We start from the raw sequence: 6,212 nt of genomic DNA on the forward strand, positions 1-6,212 counted from the left end.
GAAGTTAAATGAATGCAAGAAAAACGGTTCAAAAATTTTGAGACTCAACCTAACAGTCTTTGCATATCGTGTCAAGAATATTAAATCGTATCGAGAGTTTGGTTTAAAATTAGTCAAAATTCTTCCGGGTTGTCACAGAGGTAACTCAAGTCGGTAAGCTACTGGTCCGACACGATCAATAATCTTGAATGGTCCAATATACCTTGGATTTAATTTCCCTCGTTTACCAAATCGAACAAAGCCTTTCCAAGGTGCAACTTTAAGCATGACCATCTCTCCAATTTCAAATTCTATATCTTTTCTTTTAATGTCAGCGTAGCTCTTTTGTCGACTTTGGGCGGTTTTCAACCGTTGTTGAATTTGGATGATCTTCTCGGTAGTTTCTTGTATAATCTCCGGACCCGTAATCTGTCTATCCCCCACTTCACTCCAACAAATCGGAGACCTGCACTTTCTACCATAAAGTGCTACAAACGGCGCCATCTCAATGCTTGAATGGTAGCTGTTGTTGTAGGAAAATTCTGCTAACGGTAGATGTCGATCCCAACTGTTTCCGAAATCAATAACACATGCTCGTAGCATGTCTTCAAGTGTTTGTATCGTCCTTTGGCTCTGCCCATCAGTTTGTGGATGATAGGCAGTACTCATGTCTAGACGAGTTCCTAATGCTTGCTGTAATATCTGCCAGAATCTTAAAATAAATCTGCCATCCCTATCAGAGATAATAGAGATTGGTATTCCATGTCTGGAGACGACTTCCTTCAAATACAGTCGTGCTAACTTCTCCATCTTGTCATCTTCTCTTATTGGCAGGAAGTGTGCTGATTTGGTGAGACAATCAACTATTACCCAAATAGTATCAAAACCACTTGCAGTCCTTGGCAATTTAGTGATGAAATCCATGGTAATGTTTTCCCATTTCCATTCCGGGATTTCGGGTTGTTGAAGTAGACCTAATGGTTTCTGATGCTCAGCTTTGACCTTAGAACACGTCAAACATTCTCCTACGTATTTAGCAACATCGGCTTTCATACCCGGCCACCAAAAATGTTTCTTGGGATCCTTGTACATCTTCCCCGTTCCAGGATGTATTGAGTATCTGGTTTTATGAGCTTCTCTAAGTACCATTTCTCTCATATCTCTAAATTTTGGTACCCAAATTCTTTCAGCCCTATACCGGGTTCCGTCTTCCCGAATATTAAGATGCTTCTCCGATCCTTTGGGTATTTCATCCTTTAAATTTCCCTCTTTTAAAACTCCTTGTTGCGCCTCCTTTATTTGAGTAGTAAGGTTATTCTGAATCATTATATTCATAGATTTTACTCGAATGGGTTCTCTATCCTTCCTTCTCAAGGCATCGGCTACCACATTTGCCTTCCCCGGGTGGTAACGAATCTCAAAGTCGTAATCATTCAATAATTCAATCCACCTACGCTGCCTCATATTCAGTTGTTTCTGATTAAATATGTGTTGAAGACTTTTGTGGTCGGTATATATAATACTTTTGACCCCATATAAGTAGTGCCTCCAAGTCTTTAATGCAAAAACAACCGCGCCTAATTCCAAATCATGCGTCATATAATTTTGTTCGTGAATCTTCAATTGTCTAGACGCATAAGCAATCACCTTCGTTCGTTGCATTAATACACAACCAAGACCTTGCTTTGATGCGTCACAATAAATCACAAAATCATCATTCCCTTCAGGCAATGACAATATAGGTGCCGTAGTTAGCTTTTTCTTCAATAACTGAAACGCTTTCTCTTGTTCATCATTCCATTCAAATTTCTTCCCTTTATGCGTTAATGCAGTCAAGGGTTTTGCTATTCTGGAAAAGTCTTGGATGAACCTTCTGTAGTAACCAGCTAGTTCTAAAAACTGGCGTATGTGTTTTGGAGTTTTCGGGGTTTCCCACTTTTCAACAGTTTCTATCTTTGCCGGATCCACCTTAATACCTTCTTTGTTCACTATGTGACCGAGGAATTGAACTTTTTCCAACCAAAATGCACACTTTGAAAACTTAGCGTACAATTCTTCCTTCCTCAATACTTCTAACACCTTTCTCAAATGTTCACCGTGTTCTTGGTCATTCTTTGAGTAAATAAGTATGTCATCAATAAAAATAATGACAAACTTGTCAAGGTATGGTCCACACACTCGGTTTATAAGGTCCATGAACACAGCTGGTGCATTAGTTAAACTAAACGGCATGACCATAAACTCGTAATGACCGTAACGTGTTCTGAAAGCAGTCTTTGGAATATCATCTTCTTTCACCCGCATTTGATGATACCCGGAACGTAAGTCAATCTTTGAATAAACAGACGATCCTTGTAGTTGATCAAATAAGTCGTCGATTCTCGGTAGTGGGTAGTGGTTCTTGATGGTAAGTTTGTTCAACTCTCGGTAGTCGATACACAACCTGAATGTACCATCTTTCTTCTTGACAAACAAAACAGGAGCTCCCAACGGTGATGTGCTTGGTCGAATGAAACCACGCTCTAAAAGTTCTTGTAATTGGCTTTGCAGTTCTTTCATCTCGCTGGGTGCGAGTCTGTAAGGAGCACGAGCTATTGGTGCAGCTCCTGGTACAAGATCTATTTGAAATTCAACGGATCGATGTGGGGGTAATCCCGGTAATTCTTTTGGAAATACATCGGGAAATTCTTTTGCAATGGGAATATCATTGATGCTCTTTTCTTCAGTTTGTACTTTCTCGACGTGTGCTAGAACAGCATAGCAACCTTTTCTTATTAGTTTTTGTGCCTTCAAATTACTAATAAGATGTAGCTTCGTGTTGCCCTTTTCTCCGTACACCATTAAGGGTTTTCCTTTTTCTCGTATAATGCAAATTGCATTTTTGTAACAAACGATCTCTGCTTTCACTTCTTTCAACCAGTCCATACCGATTATCACATCAAAACTCCCTAACTCTACTGGTATCAAATCAATCTTAAATGTTTCGCTAACCAGTTTAATTTCTCGATTCCAACATATATTATCTGCTGAAATTAATTTACCATTTGCTAATTCGAGTAAAAATTTACAATCCAAAGGCGTCAATGGACAACTTAATTTAGCACAAAAATCTCTACTCATATAGCTTCTATCCGCACTCGAATCAAATAAAACGTAAGCAGATTTATTATCAATAAGAAACTTACCCATAACAAGCTCCGGGTCTTCCTGTGCCTCTTCCGCATTAATATTGAAAACTCTTCCGTGGCCTTGTCCATTCGTGTTCTCCTGGTTCAGACAATTTCTAATAACGTGGCCCGGTTTTCCACATTTATAACAAACTACATTGGCATAACTTGCTCCGACACTACTTGCTCTGCCATTACTCGTTTCGACACCATTTGTTCCTTTCGTTCTATTAACCCCTGGTCCGTAGACCTCACACTTTGCCGCGCTATGACCATTTCTTTTACACTTGTTGCAAAATTTGGTGCAGAACCCCGAGTGATACTTTTCACACCTTTGGCATAGCTGCTTCTGATTGTTTTTGTTGTTGCGGTTATTATTGTTGTTGGGATGATTGTTGTAGTTGCTGTTGTTGTTGTTGTTGTTGGGCCGTTTGTTGTAGTTGCGATTGATGTTGCGATTGTTGGGATAATTGTTGCGATTATTGTTTTAATTACTGTTGTTGTTGTATTGGTGATTCTTATCACCGTTTTCCTCCCACTTTCTTTTGACTTGCTTCACATTGGCCTCTTCAGTAGTCTGTTCTTTAATTCTTTCTTCAATCTGGTTCACTAGTTTGTGAGCCATTCTACATGCCTGTTGTATGGAGGCGGGCTCGTGTGAACTTATATCTTCTTGGATTCTTTCCACTAATCCTTTCACAAATGCGTCGATCTTCTCTTCCTCATCTTCGAATGCTCCCGGACACAATAGGCACAATTCTGTGAATCGTCTTTCGTACGTGGTAATATCAAATCCTTGGGTTCGTAACCCTCTAAGTTCTGTCTTGAGCTTATTGACCTCGGTTCTGGGACGGTACTTGTCGTTCATCAAGTGCTTGAATGCTGACCACGGTAGTGCGTACGCATCGTCTTGTCCCACTTGCTCTAGATAGGTATTCCACCATGTTAACGCAGAACCTGTGAAGGTATGCGTAGCGTACTTCACTTTGTCCTCTTCAGTACACTTACTTATGGCAAACACCGATTCGACCTTCTCGGTCCACCGTTTCAATCCGATCGGTCCTTCAGTTCCATTAAATTCCAAAGGTTTGCAGACAGTGAATTCTTTGTAGGTGCATTGATAATGCTAAAAACAAACATATATTTCATAGCATTATTCCTCAAGAAAGACAAGCTTTTAGTTGCAATTGTTCTATTTACAAGTGATATTCGTTTAAATAATAAAAGGTGAAGACAAAAGACAGATTTGACGAATTGAAGACGCAAACGACCAAAAAAGCTCAAAAGTACAAAAGACAATCAAAGAGGTTCCAATTATTGATAAGAAACGTCTCGAAATTACAAGAGTACAAGATTCAAAACGCAAAATACAAAATATAAAATTGTACGCAAGGACGTTCGAAAATCCGGAACCGGGACCAGAGTCAACTCTTAACGCTCGACGCAACGGACTAAAAATTACAAGTTAACTATGTATATAAATATAATATAATATAATATATAATTAATTATATTAATTATATATATATTATATATATATATATTATAAACCGTCGGCAGAGAAAGACTCCAAGGGTGTGAGCTGTAAATACATTCTCCGCGACTCGCGGAGTTTGAAGAGGTTTTCACCGCGAGTCGCGGAGCCCCAAAAATCAACTCTGGCTATAAAGCAAACCGAATTCTGATCATTTTTCATATTCTATTTCTCTCTTCTCTCATATATACGTAAAATATATATAATTTATATTTTAATTTTAATTTTAATTATAATTCTAATAATAAGGGTATGTTAGCGAAAATTGTAAGGGTGTAAGTCGAAATTCTGTCCGTGTAACGCTACGCTATTTTTAATCATTGTAAGTTATGTTCAACCTTTTTATATTAATGCCTCGTAGCTAAGTTATTATTATGCTTATTTAAAACGAAGTAATCATGATGTTGGGCTAATTACTAAAATTGGGTAATTGGGCTTTGTACCATAATTGGGGTTTGGACAAAAGAACGACACTTGTGGAAATTAGACTATGGGCTATTAATGGGCTTTATATTTGTTCAACTAAATGATAGTTTGTTAATGTTAATATAAAGATTTACAATTGGGCGTCCCTATAAATTACCATATACACTCAATCGGACACGATGGGCGGGGTATTTATATGTACGAATAATCGTTCATTTAACCGGACACGGGAATGGATTAATAGCCACTAGAATAATTAAAACAGGGGTGAAATTACATTCAAGGGTAATTGGTGTAATTGTTAACAAAGTAGTAAAACCTTGGTTTACACGCAGTCGATAACCTGGTGTATTCATTAAACAAAGTATTAAAACCTTGTTACAATTCGAATCCCCAATTAGTTGGAATATTTAACTTCGGGTATAATAATAATTTGACGAGGACACTCGCACTTTATATTTATGACTGATGGACTGTTATGGACAAAAACCAGACGGACATATTAAATAATCCAGGACAAAGGACAATTAACCCATGGGCATAAAACTAAAATCAACACGTCAAACATCATGATTACGGAAGTTTAAATAAGCATAATTCTTTTATTTCATATTTAATTTCCTTTATTTTATATTTAATTGCGTTTCTAATTATCGCACTTTTATTTATTGTTATTTAATCGCACTTTTAATTATCGTACTTTTTAATTATCGCAATTTTATTTTATCGCACTTTTATTATTCGCAATTTCATTATCGTTATTTACTTTACGCTTTAATTTAAGTCTTGTATTTATTTTATATTTTACATTAGGTTTTACCTGCGACTAAAGTCTTAAAATCGACAAACCGGTCATTAAACGGTAAAAACCCCCCTTTATAATAATAATATTACTTATATATATATTTGTATTTTTATAAAAGTAAACTAATACAGCGTTGAGCTTTGTTTAAAGATTTCCCTGTGGAACGAACCGGACTTACTAAAAACTACACTACTGTACGATTAGGTACACTGCCTATAAGTGTTGTAGCAAGGTTTAAGTATATCCATTCTATAAATAAATAAATATCTTGTGTAAAATTGTATCGTATTTAATAGTGTTT

This window comes from Rutidosis leptorrhynchoides, chromosome 8 (assembly GCF_046630445.1).
Source record: "Rutidosis leptorrhynchoides isolate AG116_Rl617_1_P2 chromosome 8, CSIRO_AGI_Rlap_v1, whole genome shotgun sequence".
Lineage (NCBI taxonomy): Eukaryota > Viridiplantae > Streptophyta > Magnoliopsida > Asterales > Asteraceae > Rutidosis > Rutidosis leptorrhynchoides.